We start from the raw sequence: 12,261 nt of genomic DNA on the forward strand, positions 1-12,261 counted from the left end.
TAAACCCCTTGGGTCAAATCTTTTCTGGGGGTTCAACCCCATCTTCACACATCTACATAGGAATCTCGAATCTCACCCGCTGCCCCTGGCCGAAGAAAAAAGGGGGACCTCACGGTTCCCTGGTGGAGGAGTTCACCCTTCGACAGCTGTTGGTATTTCTTAACGACATTACTAAAAATATAATTCCCAATAATGGCGCAGAAACACTTCTGGTATATTATGGTTATAGAGTTCATCCGCAAGCGCACGGATATACCATTGTAGAATTTCACCCAAGAGTATTCCAAGGGTATCGTATTTATTTTATCCCGTGGGAAGATCATGTAGATTGAACTCAACTAATAATTTATATATTACTTGTGATAATCATATTCTAAGCAGGGGTTAATATATTCCAAGGGTAGAGTGACACACAAGCATTACTACTCATCCTCATAATAAATAATTTAAGCTAGGTGGAAAGAAAATAGAAAGAGAATCTATTCCTATACTTCTAATATACATAGTATACACACAATCTAGTTAACTGATATATTAGCTAATACCCTCTATCCGATGCCCTCCTGGTACTTCGAGAAGCCACCCCTGACTGTCGAGTTCCTTACGACAACCCGTCATGACCATCCAACCGAGGCTAAATACGGAGGAATACCCTCCGCAAGAAATTAACTTAGGATTATATATAGGCGCGGAGGAATACCCGTGCTGAGCTGTCACCATCAGCGGCCCACCTCTCATCCGCAATATATAACCCCAAATAATGATATCCCGTAATCTAGACACCACGTCTAAACTACCAGATACTACTCTAGTATCATCGTCATGACATAGAGTAATTGCATAAGCAAACACTATACCCGCACCAAAGCCGTATACTCAGTATGACAAGAACATAATTTAAAATAGGGACTCATATACTCGGAAAGTATTTCAATACCATAAATGTATATAGAACAGTATTCTAATAAAAGTACAAAGCTTACAAAAGAGGAAAGGAAAGATAGTAGAGCCATACCCGAACTCTTCCAAAGGCTTTCAGACTCCTGATTCCTATTCTAATTCTATTCCACCAGCTAGATACTACTAAACTAAACTTGAGAGGAATGAGAGAGCTCTTGCTTGAGGTGTGTGTGTGAAGTGAGAATGGCAACTCCTTTTATAGCCTCCTAATGACGGTTGTGGCGGTTGGAATGGTCGGAAATGCCCTCCAACCGTTATTGGGGGCTAATCCACACTGTCCAGGCGAGGCCCTTGATCGGATGGCGCTAAGGAGGGTTCGGCCGAACCCCCTGGCTCGGCCAAACCTGGGGCCGGCCCGTTCCAGCCCAATTTGTCATGTCAATTCTGAGTTCTTGGCCCATTCATGCATAAGTCTGGTTCTCGACATCATCCGATTGATTTATCGTTGGTGTTGATGTCGATTCTCCTTCACTTTATTGTCATTCCCTGCAAAAGGTTAGTAAACCTAATACTAGTGGAATATTATTGTTCTAACATATTTATGCATTGCAAGCATCACTAGTTCTCTCCTGTTTTAGTAATATTGACGGTCGAAGCTGATCAATAATGACCGTCAACAAAACCCCCCAAGCTTGAACCTTTGCTCGTCCTGAGTGAAGGACGAAAGGAAACAAAGACTTGGTTGTTGATCAGGAGTTGCTACTATGCTGCATATCTCAAAGATACAAGTGCAAGGTATATGTACTCTCTCTCAGATTAAATAATCTTTGGCCTCTCAGATTAAATAATCTTTGGCACGATGGCTTACCCTTACCCCTGATTCTCACGAGACACTGCTTCTCCTTGCCTTGGGCGGTTGGAAGACAGAACAGCAAATAGAGCACCAATCACTCGATCTTTATTCAACTCTTATTCCGGAAGTTTTCAAATGATTTTGAAAAAGAAAGCCAAGTTCCTCAATTGATTCACTCAGTCTCTCTAAGTGTATCAACATGAATTCCTCACCAAATGTTGCCTTGTTGATTCCTACTCTAAGGTTTATGTGTGGAGCTCGGTAGGGATCAAACATGGCATACTTGCATTCACATTTGTTACTAAATCAAAAACTTGGACTAAAGCAGATAACTAAACATACTCAAGATCAAGATCATGCATAATGTGTGTGGTATATAGTGGAAATGGTGTATGAGGAAAAATAAAAGAAAAATGCTTCTCCTTTGTGCTTACTTTCTTCTCCCAAAAATCCTTCTTTTATTTATTAGGAGAGGGCATGATCACATTTTGTTTTTCAATATCATGCTCATGCTTGATGGAGCATAACTTTATTTTTTTTTTCATAACCATGCCTTTCTCTCCCCTTTCTTTTTTTTCAAAAGGATTTTTCTTTTTAAGAGAAGAAAGCACATAAAAGCATGGAGAATTTATTTTGGTGGTAATATGGAAATGGAATGGAATATTGCTTAGCTCCCAGTGTAGGAGTTTAGCATGTGCATATACGTGGGTGTATGATCTTGATCATATAGCATGAGAAGTATCTACACAGGTCACAACAGTTTGACAAGCATCCAAAATATATATGGTCTAATCAGGATAGCACATTTTTGGCTCTGGTAGGAATTTAAATCAAATGAGGAACTTTCAATTTATCATTTTGAAAAACAAAACATCCGGAATTCAAGTCAAACTAGTATCAGGATCATAGCAACTCATATTTACTATCTTATATCTCGCAACAGCTTAGACTTAGATCAGCAAGTGCAGCCCATTTACCTCAGGTTCCCAGATAATTGTTGGCTACTTTTATTCAATCTTTGAGAGAGCATTTACCAAGAACCCATATATCAGAGATATAAAATAGAGCAACTATTCATCATTTCAACAAAGACAAACTAGCTTGTCTTACCTAGCATGACTCAAACATATCCTATCTTTTTGGTATTTTTCTGTTTTGCAAATTTTTATGTTGTTTTTAAGTTTTATAAGATGCAATTAGAAAGGGAAATATGCAATGTGATACAAGTTACCTCAGAGGGGGTTGCGAAGTCTCCCCCAAGCTTGGCTTTCGCTCAGGGTCCTTGATAAGGATTGAATCCCTGTAATCGAAAGTACGTCTTGAAGGTCATCATGCTGTTGCTACATCATGTTGTTGATGTTGGTGAACTGAGCATCAGTAGATTGTTGCCATTTTTGCGTTCGAGCTATCTGTTCCGCGAGATCATACTGGATCTCTTTCGTCTGCACATCTGTCGCGACCGAGAAAATTTGCATTTTCCCGAACGCTAGTGTATTAATCCCCGTCCCAGGAAAAGCCGGGGTACACCACACAAACATGATACAAAAAGCACATCTTTATTATATCGATAATATTTATATTATTACAAAGGCACTTAAGGCCTGACAATAAAAAATAAACAGCAGCGGATTAGCGGGCCTACGGCTCCATCTTCACAGGCGCTCAACTGGGGTATAAGCCAGGACTCCACCTAAGAATTCTTCTCCAAAGCTTCTCTTACTGAAGGGGGGGAAAGATTGAGCAAGAATGAGTACAACCACAGTACTCAGCAAGCCACACCGGCAGATGCTAATGCAAGGGGGTACAAGGGGTAATAATATAGGGGTTAAGTTTTGCAGAAAACAACATTTAAAAGTCACTTAGTTTCCCAAAGCCATTTTATAAAGATGATCCTAGAGCTACATAGTGTTATTAATTAAGGCCATGAACCCTCACGAACCTGCCTTCACCCAAGGCCTACGATGATTCAGACCGAACTGGCAACCCGACTCTGGGTCCCAGCTCGTCCCAAGCCAACCCAGGCCAACCATTCCACATTTTAGTTGTTAAGCAGGTTTTAAGAATTAAAACACTAACTTGGGTACATTGCTAGGCTTGCCCATAACCGAGGGCGCGGCTATTCGAATAGATTATACTCTGATCAGAGGTGTACATCTTTACCCACAAGACACATCTTCCTCACGTGTAACCACGTGCCACATACCATCACGGCATACGGACGAAAGACGTGACATAGTTCCCAACCCATCCTAGCCATAAACAAGAGTACCAACCCAACCCCACCTACGGCCGGAACCTCTGGGACAGGCAGGCAGGATTGAGCCCCTAGCAGCAGGACACCAATCCTGTGCCATGACATCTCGACTACCGGGCCGCAGCTCGTGTAGCCTTTATTTGTCCTAGAGATGTCCATCGACCCCCGACTTCGTCCATCTCCATCCGTGTACTTTTGTTTATGACCAGACTGAGCCACAAACTAAGCCTTACCCACTAGACATGTGGAAGTACGGTAGTGCTTTAACTAATGGGCATGGCATGGCTAAATAAAACAATGATAACGCGGGAATTTAACTAATGCGATAATGCATTAATTTAAATCAAAATAATTTTATAAACTGGGATTCAATATGTTCAAGGATAATGTGACTTGCCTTGCTCAGAGAGAACGGCCTTCCGAACCTTCGGCGACGACCACGAACCACGCTTCGGGAACCTCCGGAACGACAGAAGCTACGTGAAGCACACAAGCAAAGCTACAAGCCTATAAAGAAGCAATAACAATACATAAAAAAGAAAGCACACGGTTCTTTAGGTTATAACAAACATTAGGAGACTTGAACGGGTCAATTCAGAGTTCGTATGACCAAGATATGATTATCCGAAGTTTAATGCTGTTACATGGAGATTTACGGATTATTGTGATTAGGTTTTGCAATTATAAAACATGTGTAAGCGCTAGCCTGAAAAAGACAGGAAGGCTGTACCATTGACATGCGGACCCCACATGTCAACCTAAAGGACCGCAGTAGACCGAGTACATAGAGACGGTCCACGGGTCGACGGAAGCGGACCCCGTGTGTCAACCGAGGCGAGTGGCCGACAAACGGACTCCACTAGACACCACGCGGGCTGCACACGTGAAACCACGCGGCTACTGAGCGGGCACACTAACACGGTCACCACATGCACAAGCGAACGACTACCGACACCGGTACACGGGTACCAGGGTCGACAACCGCACAATGCGTACGGGGCGACACCGAAAGGACGAGGACGGGGCAGTGAGAGGAGAGATCCTTACCACCACGCGACAAGGCGAGGGAACGACAACGACGAACGGGCGCGGCGGAGACGGCCGGGAACGACGGAGACGAAAGGCGAGGGGACGACATCGGCGGCGATCCTTGGACGAAGGCGAGACGCGGCCGGCGCGAGGCTTGACGACGCGGAGCCGACGACGAAGACGATGACGGGGCTGCAGCGGCTCACTTGACGGAACGCGGACGACGAACGCGAACGGCTTGACGGAGGGACGAACGCCACGACGATGAGGACGACGACCGGGACCGGCGAGGAGGCAACGAGGGCAGCCGGCGGCAGCTGCACGGAGACGAGGACGGCGTGGAACACACCGCTGCGAATCCGACGACGGAGGCGGCGCAGCGAGACAACGAGCCGGCAAGGAGGAACGATGACGACGACAACGAACACCGGCGGGGTTCGGTCGAAGGGGAGGCGAGGCCGAGGGCGACCTTGCCGCTGCGATGCCGGAGGTGGTGGTGGCGCAGCGAGCCGACGAGCCGGGGAGGAGGAAGGGGCGGCCGAAGGGACGCCGGCGACGAAGAGGATGGAGAGGCCGGCGCGGGCGACGGCGGTCTCCGGACGAGTCAGAGGGCAGGCCGGGGTGGAGGTCGACGCGGCGACGCCGAGGGAGGAGACGGCGCGGCCGGCCCGCACGTGAGCAGCACGGTAGGGGCGGCTGGAGGCAGTGGGTGGCGGCAATGCCACCGGTTGCCGGCGGGGACGCGCCTCCGGTGGTTTCCCCGTGAAACGGAGGGCTGACCGGGGGAGACGAGGCGGCTGCGAGGCCGAGGGCGGCGACGGCGCAGGCGGACGGCGCACGGGCGAGGCGGGAGGTGCGGCTGGAGGTCGGCCGGCGCCGGAGAGAGAGAAGGAGAAGGCGGGGAGAGGCGGGGCGGCCACGGGAGAGCGCGGGAGGGGGCTAAAACTAGAGAACGGAAGGAGGGGGTTCCATTTTATAGGCGTGGGGATGGAGCCGGCAACGAGAGAGGCCGGAACGGAGGCGGGAATGGCGGCCGGCGGCCATGGAAAGCGGCCAGGGTTGGCGTGTCCGTTCCCGGCGATTGGGGGCACGATTCAAGGGGGAAAACGGGGGAAATCAAAGAGGAATCAATGGGGATTAATTCCTCCTATTTAATTTAGAAAGAGCCGGCTTGAATAGGGTGGATTTGGAGGAGGAACAACGCTAGGGTTCACGGGAGAGAGAGGAAGGAGGCCGGCGGCTGGAGGTCGGGGACGCGCCTGACAGGCGGGACCCACGCGAGAGGCGCGCGGTCAACGCGCGGCAATGGCGCGCACGCGCGCGCACGTGCGCGGCACGGGTAGGAGGCGCGGCTCGGGTTGGGCCGGGCGAAGCCGAGGCGGCCCAGGAGGAGAAGAGGAGGGAGTGGGCCGGGAGGGGAAGGGGAGGCCCAAGAGAAGGAGGGAGAGAAGGAGAGGGAGAGAAGGAGAGGGAGGAAGAGAGGACTTTGGCCGCGGGCCGAGGGAGAGAGAGAGGGAGGACTTTGGGCCAGACTTAGCCCATAGGGAGGAGGGGGATTAATTTTAGGTTTTTCTTTTTAGTAAAGTTTGATCATAGTTGTTGTTGCTTAATAAATATTTCCGGTGCTCTGAAAATTTATGTAAAATTTGAGGGCTCTTTTTAGACCACGAAGAATTTAACAAAAATTCTCCGGGCCACATTCGAAATTTTCTTGTACGCATTTTAATGTTTGCCAATTTCTTTTCGAATTTTAATTAATTCTATTATTCCTTTTAGAGAATGATTTTTATTTCGGGATGAATTTATCAGGACATGACAACATCAAGGGTGTCCATTCTCCTAGTGATTTCACCCAAGTCCCAACGAGAGGAACTCCGGCGCCATTCACTTGGGGATGGAGGTACACCACTTGATCTGGAGGGTTGGTTGTCCCCCCATTGGACGTCATGAGGCGCCTGCTACCGGTCCTCACTGGCGCTTGACCAGGTTGAGACTCCAATGCTATGGCGTGGAGCTTGGGTCCATCCGGGTGCATCCCCAGTTGGTGCCCAACCTGCCTCATACATCTGCACGGGTGTCGAGGATGTTAAACTTCCTTGTTCGTTCCTTGTCATGTTGCGCATCTCCTTGTATGTTCTACCTGCACGGGATTCTTCTATGGTCTGCAGGGGAATCATTAGTTCATGGCAGTTGTACAAATGATACCCCGCATTTGGCAACGGGATTTCATTTGTACAACCGGGGAAAAAGTATATCAAAGATCCATCTGCTCCATGTTTCAAAATATGCCCTTGCACTAGATAGGCCTCATCAATACGCGGACGAGCAGCTGAGATAAAAGCAATTTGGTCGCTAACGACCCCTAGCCCTTTTGCTATCCGACTAATCAGAGAAGTGCACTCAACAGGAGCAGAGAACTTTATACTTTCTAACCATTGCCTTATCATACATTTCACAGGAGAAATTTTGATCTTTCTAACCATGGCAAACATGATAATTAATTCATCTCCCCTAATGGATCTCAGATCACTTCTAGGAAACAAAGTGGTAGCAATCCATTTGTGCATGAGCCTAAGTGTAGGATTATGGATATAATTCATTCTAGGTTTCTTGCAAATTGGAGCACCAGAAATATCTTCCCAAAACCTATTTTTCTCGAACTCAGAAATTCCTTTCTGGAGATCGATTTTACAGGAATCGTGAAAACCAAGAAGTGTACTCAAGCCCTTCCATGGGAGTGTGAACTCCTTACGGAAAAAGCGAAAAAAAATACCATCTTCTATTTCTTTCAAAGTGCACAGAAATTGCAAAGCAAACAAACGAGAACCAGGCTCATCTACCACAGCAAATCTCTGCCAACCAACAGCTTTCAAAATAAAACGAAATTCAATTCCGGTGAGTATTCTCGCATGTGAGCATACTCCCGGTCGCTTAGCATGTAGTAGGCTTGTCTCTCCCGATCACTGACAAGGTTGAGGTCGGCGTCGCTCAGGAGTTGTTGTGGAGCTTCAGCGTCTTCCATCGAGACATCTGCTGATGAACGAGTACTAGACTCGTCATGACGACTTGATGGAGAGCCTGACTCCTTGAATAGACGAGACAGTCGCCTCCTCATAATGCACAATGGAGCAAGAACGAGCTAACTCGGCGGAGGTTAGAAATGACAAGAGTTTCACCCGCCAATTAGTTTCACCGAAGCAACTTGTATATATGCAACTAAATGATTTGAACTTGAGGAAAACTATCAAAGCATGAATGAACTTGAGAGCAAACTTTGGAGAGGGAATGAAAATGTGTTGAAATGGGGTGCAATTCCCTCTCTCGGCCGGCTGGCTTAAGTAGTGCACCCACAACGGTCAAAATTGACCTGTGGGGCCCACTAGCCGTTGCCTCGAAAGAGTAGGCATCCGATCATTGCCTGGCTGGTTCGGCCGAACCAGGGTGTTCGGCCGAACCCCTGCTGAGCCCAATCGGCCCCACTTTCGGCCGTTGGATTCCAACGGTCAGTGTGGTCGTGGCACAGTGAATTTTCATTGAAAATTTTATTTTGGTTTGCTCTGAAAAATTCATTTCAAGAATTTCCTCTAAATTCAAAAATCCTAAATGCAATTTTGGAATTCAAACATGTGATAATGCAAAAATTCAAATTGTTGAAAACAAATATGCGGATACATACCAATTTACCTGTTGGCGAAGGTCGCGTGATTTAAAGTCCGACGTGCAAGACCGTACCTCCTTCTGATTTAGTTCACGGATTTTCCACCCGTCTCCGAAGGTGATGGAGTGGGCGTCTTTAGCTTTTCCCTCCACACCTTTTTTGATTTCGGTACGGAAAACAGCTTCTTCTGAGCCGGCTGCTCTGACTTCTTGGCTGGTACAGGTGATTTTACCGGCGTCCTCCAATAACGATTCCTAGGCATTGTTTTTTCCTTTTCCAGGAAGTTCTGCATGAATTTTACCAGGCTATCCGTCTTGGGTGGCTCCACTTCGACCACTTGGATATTCTATGGGTTTGGCCCGTACTTTATCCTAACCATGGAGCATTGTTCTGTCCTTGGTTGAAACTCAAACTTTTCCTCCTTCCCGTTGATATGGAAACGGATAGTCCCTGTTCCCACATCAATGTTGGCTCCTGCGGTGCTAAGGAACGGACGGCCCTGGATGAGTGGCGTCTCCTTCCCTGTGTCCATGTCCAGCACTATGAAATCAACCGGGATGAAGAAATCCCGTATCTTGACTGGCATGTCCTCTGCTATCCCAGTCGGGTAACAGACTGTCGAGTCATCCAGTTGGAGGCGCATCGGTGTTGGTACCAACACCGTGAAGTTGAGCTTGTCAAAGACGTCTTTTGGCATGACGCTGACGCTAGCTCCAAGGTCGCACAAGGCCTGGTCGAATTGTTGTGCCCCGATCGAGCGGGTGATCATAGGACACCCCGGATCTTTCTTCTTTTCCAGGAGCTTGTGGAGTATCAGGTTGCTCCAGTGTTCCATCAGCTTGACCACCTCCATTGTTGGGAGCGGTCTTTTGTTGTTGAGTATGTCCTTGAGATAACGGGCGTATGTCGGCACTTGCATAGCGTCTAACAACGGCCGTTGATATGGATCTTCTGGATCACTTCAACAAAACGAGCGAACTGCTCGTCCACTGACGGTTTCCTACTCCGTTGAGGAAATGGCAGCAGCCTCGTGTCGCAGTATTCCGGCGGCATGGTCTTCTCTGGCTGAATCTCCTTATCAACTGAGTCAGTAGATGGTGTCTCTTTTGACATCCCATTAGTTCCTACAGGGTTAGGATATGGCGGATCTCGAGTGGACTTATCTCCCCTCGTGGTGATCGTCTTAACATTTTCAATGGAGGAGTCGGGTTGCCCCGGAATCCTCCCAGTTTCATTTGCAGGGACTAAAGAGGCCAACTGAGCTAACTGGGTTTCTATCATATTATTAAAGCTCACCTGGTTTTGAAATGCGGAAGCAAAGTCATCTAGCTTAACATTTATGTTCACTAAGATCTTATCATTGGCAGCAAGCTTTTTGCTTAGCACATCAGTGGTTTTAGCTTGCGCAAAAACAAGATCCTTCGAGGAGGGATGGTTAGAGAAGTCACCGTTATTGTTATCTCCTTGATAATATGGGCGTGGTTGATACCACCCCTGACCTCCTTGTGGACGATAACTGTTGTTGTTGTTGCCCATGTACATCGCTTCCTCACGGGTTTCTGGGCAGTCATTCCCAGAACGACCCGTGCTGCCGCAGACCACACACGTGACATGTGAGTCCAAGGCTTTGACGGTGCCTTGTGGCCATTTCTCGTGGTCGTCCAAGCGTTTCATGAGGAGGTCCAGCTTAGCAACAAGTAACTCCGTCTCCTTGACGGTGTGCATGCCTCGTTGACGGGTCTGGAGCCGTTCCTCGCTCCATCCCATATTGGAGACCATCTTCTCTATGAGTTCAACAGCTCCTTGAACCGTTTTAGAGAAGAACGCTCCTCCAGCTGCCGCGTCCAGGTGATCACGGGACATTAGGGTGAGCCCATTGTAAAAGTTCTACAGGATCAGCCAGTCGTCCATCCCATGATGAGGACAAGCGGCCACATACTCCTGCAGTCGTTCCCATGCCTCTAGAATGGACTCGTCCCTTGTTTGCTGGAAACTGGAAATTCGTCCACGAAGGGCGTTGGTTTTGCCTATCGGGAATAACTTCGAGAGGAATGCCGTAGAACATTTATCCCAGGTGTTGATAGCAGCATGGTTGGCATAGAACCACTGCTTCGCTCTCCCGAGGAGGGAGAACGGAAACAGTCACAGCCTGACGGCGTCAGGACTGACTCCCTTGATAGTGTACGTGCTATATATCTCCAGGAATTGTTGCAGATGAGCGTTGGCATCCTCATTAGGCTTGCCACAGAACGGGCTAGCCTGCGCCATCGTAATGAGGCTGGACTTCAAGTCGAAATCCACATCTCCTATGTTGACTTGCGGCCCGACGACCACATTGTCAACAGAGGGAGCAGTGAAGTCGCGAAGAGTCTTGCTGGCCACAATCTTGAAGGTTGGTGGCGCTGGTACGGTTGGTTTCCCTGTCGGTAGAGTGTTCTGCGAAGCAACGACTCGCGGCCTGACGCTCCGGAAGAAAGCTTCTGGATTTTCTTTGAAGTTTTCTGGCAGGTTGAAACCATTCATGCACTACCCTGTTTTCACGACAAAAAGTGAAAACAACCAAGGTTAGCCTGCAAAGGAAAATGACTATACAGAGGTAAATATAAAGTATTAGTTTAAGTAATCTCTATTATGAATCTTCCCCGGCAACGGCGCCAGAAATTCTTGTTGGTATTTCTTAACTACATTACTAGAAATATAATTCCCAGCAATGGCGCAGATACCATTGTAGCATTTCACCCGAGAGTATTCCAAGGGTATCGTATTTATTTTATCCCGTGGGAAGATCATGTAGAGAGAACTCAACTAATAATTTATATATTCCTTGTGATAATCATATTCTAAGCAGGAGTTAATATATTCCAAGGGTAGAGGGACACAAAAGCATTACTACTCATCCTCATAATAAATAATTTAAGCATTAGAATGTATGTATACTATGTATACTTCTAATATACATAGTATACATACATTCTAGTTAATTGATATACTAGCTAATACCCTCTATCCGATGCCCTCTTAGTACTTCGAGAAGCCACCCTTGACTGTCGAGTTCCTTACGACAGCCCGTCATGACCATCCAACTGGGGCTAAATACGGAGGAATACCCTCCCCAGAAAATTAACTTAGGATTATATATAGGCACGGATGAATACTCGTGCTGAGCTGTCACCATCTGCGGCCCACCTCTCATCCACAATATATAACCCTAAATAATGATATCCCATAATCTAGATACCACATCTAAACCACCAGATACTACTCTAATATCATCGTCATGACATAGAGTAAGTGCATAAGCAAACACTATAACCGTACCAAAGCATCTCCCAGATAAGTTAGCCGTATACTCAGTATGACAAGAACATAATGTAAAGTAGGCACTCATATACTCGGAAAGTATTTCAATACCATAAATGTATATAGAAGAGTATTCTAATAAAAGTACAAATCTTACAAAAGAGGAAAGGTAAGCTACTAGAGCCATACCCGAACTCTTCCGAAGGCATCCGGACTCCTGATTCTTATTCTAATTCTATTCCACCAGCTAGATACTACTAAACTAAA

At 47.1% G+C, this 12,261-nt stretch overlaps 1 non-coding gene across 1 annotated transcript; it reads left to right on the forward strand.

Annotated features, from left to right (window-relative positions):
* Positions 1-10,603: 10,603 nt before the first annotated feature.
* LOC127756092 (small nucleolar RNA R71) lies at positions 10,604-10,710 on the forward strand. The gene has a single exon (XR_008013134.1). It is a non-coding gene; the product is annotated as a small nucleolar RNA R71 (small nucleolar RNA).
* Positions 10,711-12,261: the final 1,551 nt, after the last annotated feature.

Source organism: Oryza glaberrima, chromosome 11 (assembly GCF_000147395.1).
Source record: "Oryza glaberrima chromosome 11, OglaRS2, whole genome shotgun sequence".
Lineage (NCBI taxonomy): Eukaryota > Viridiplantae > Streptophyta > Magnoliopsida > Poales > Poaceae > Oryza > Oryza glaberrima.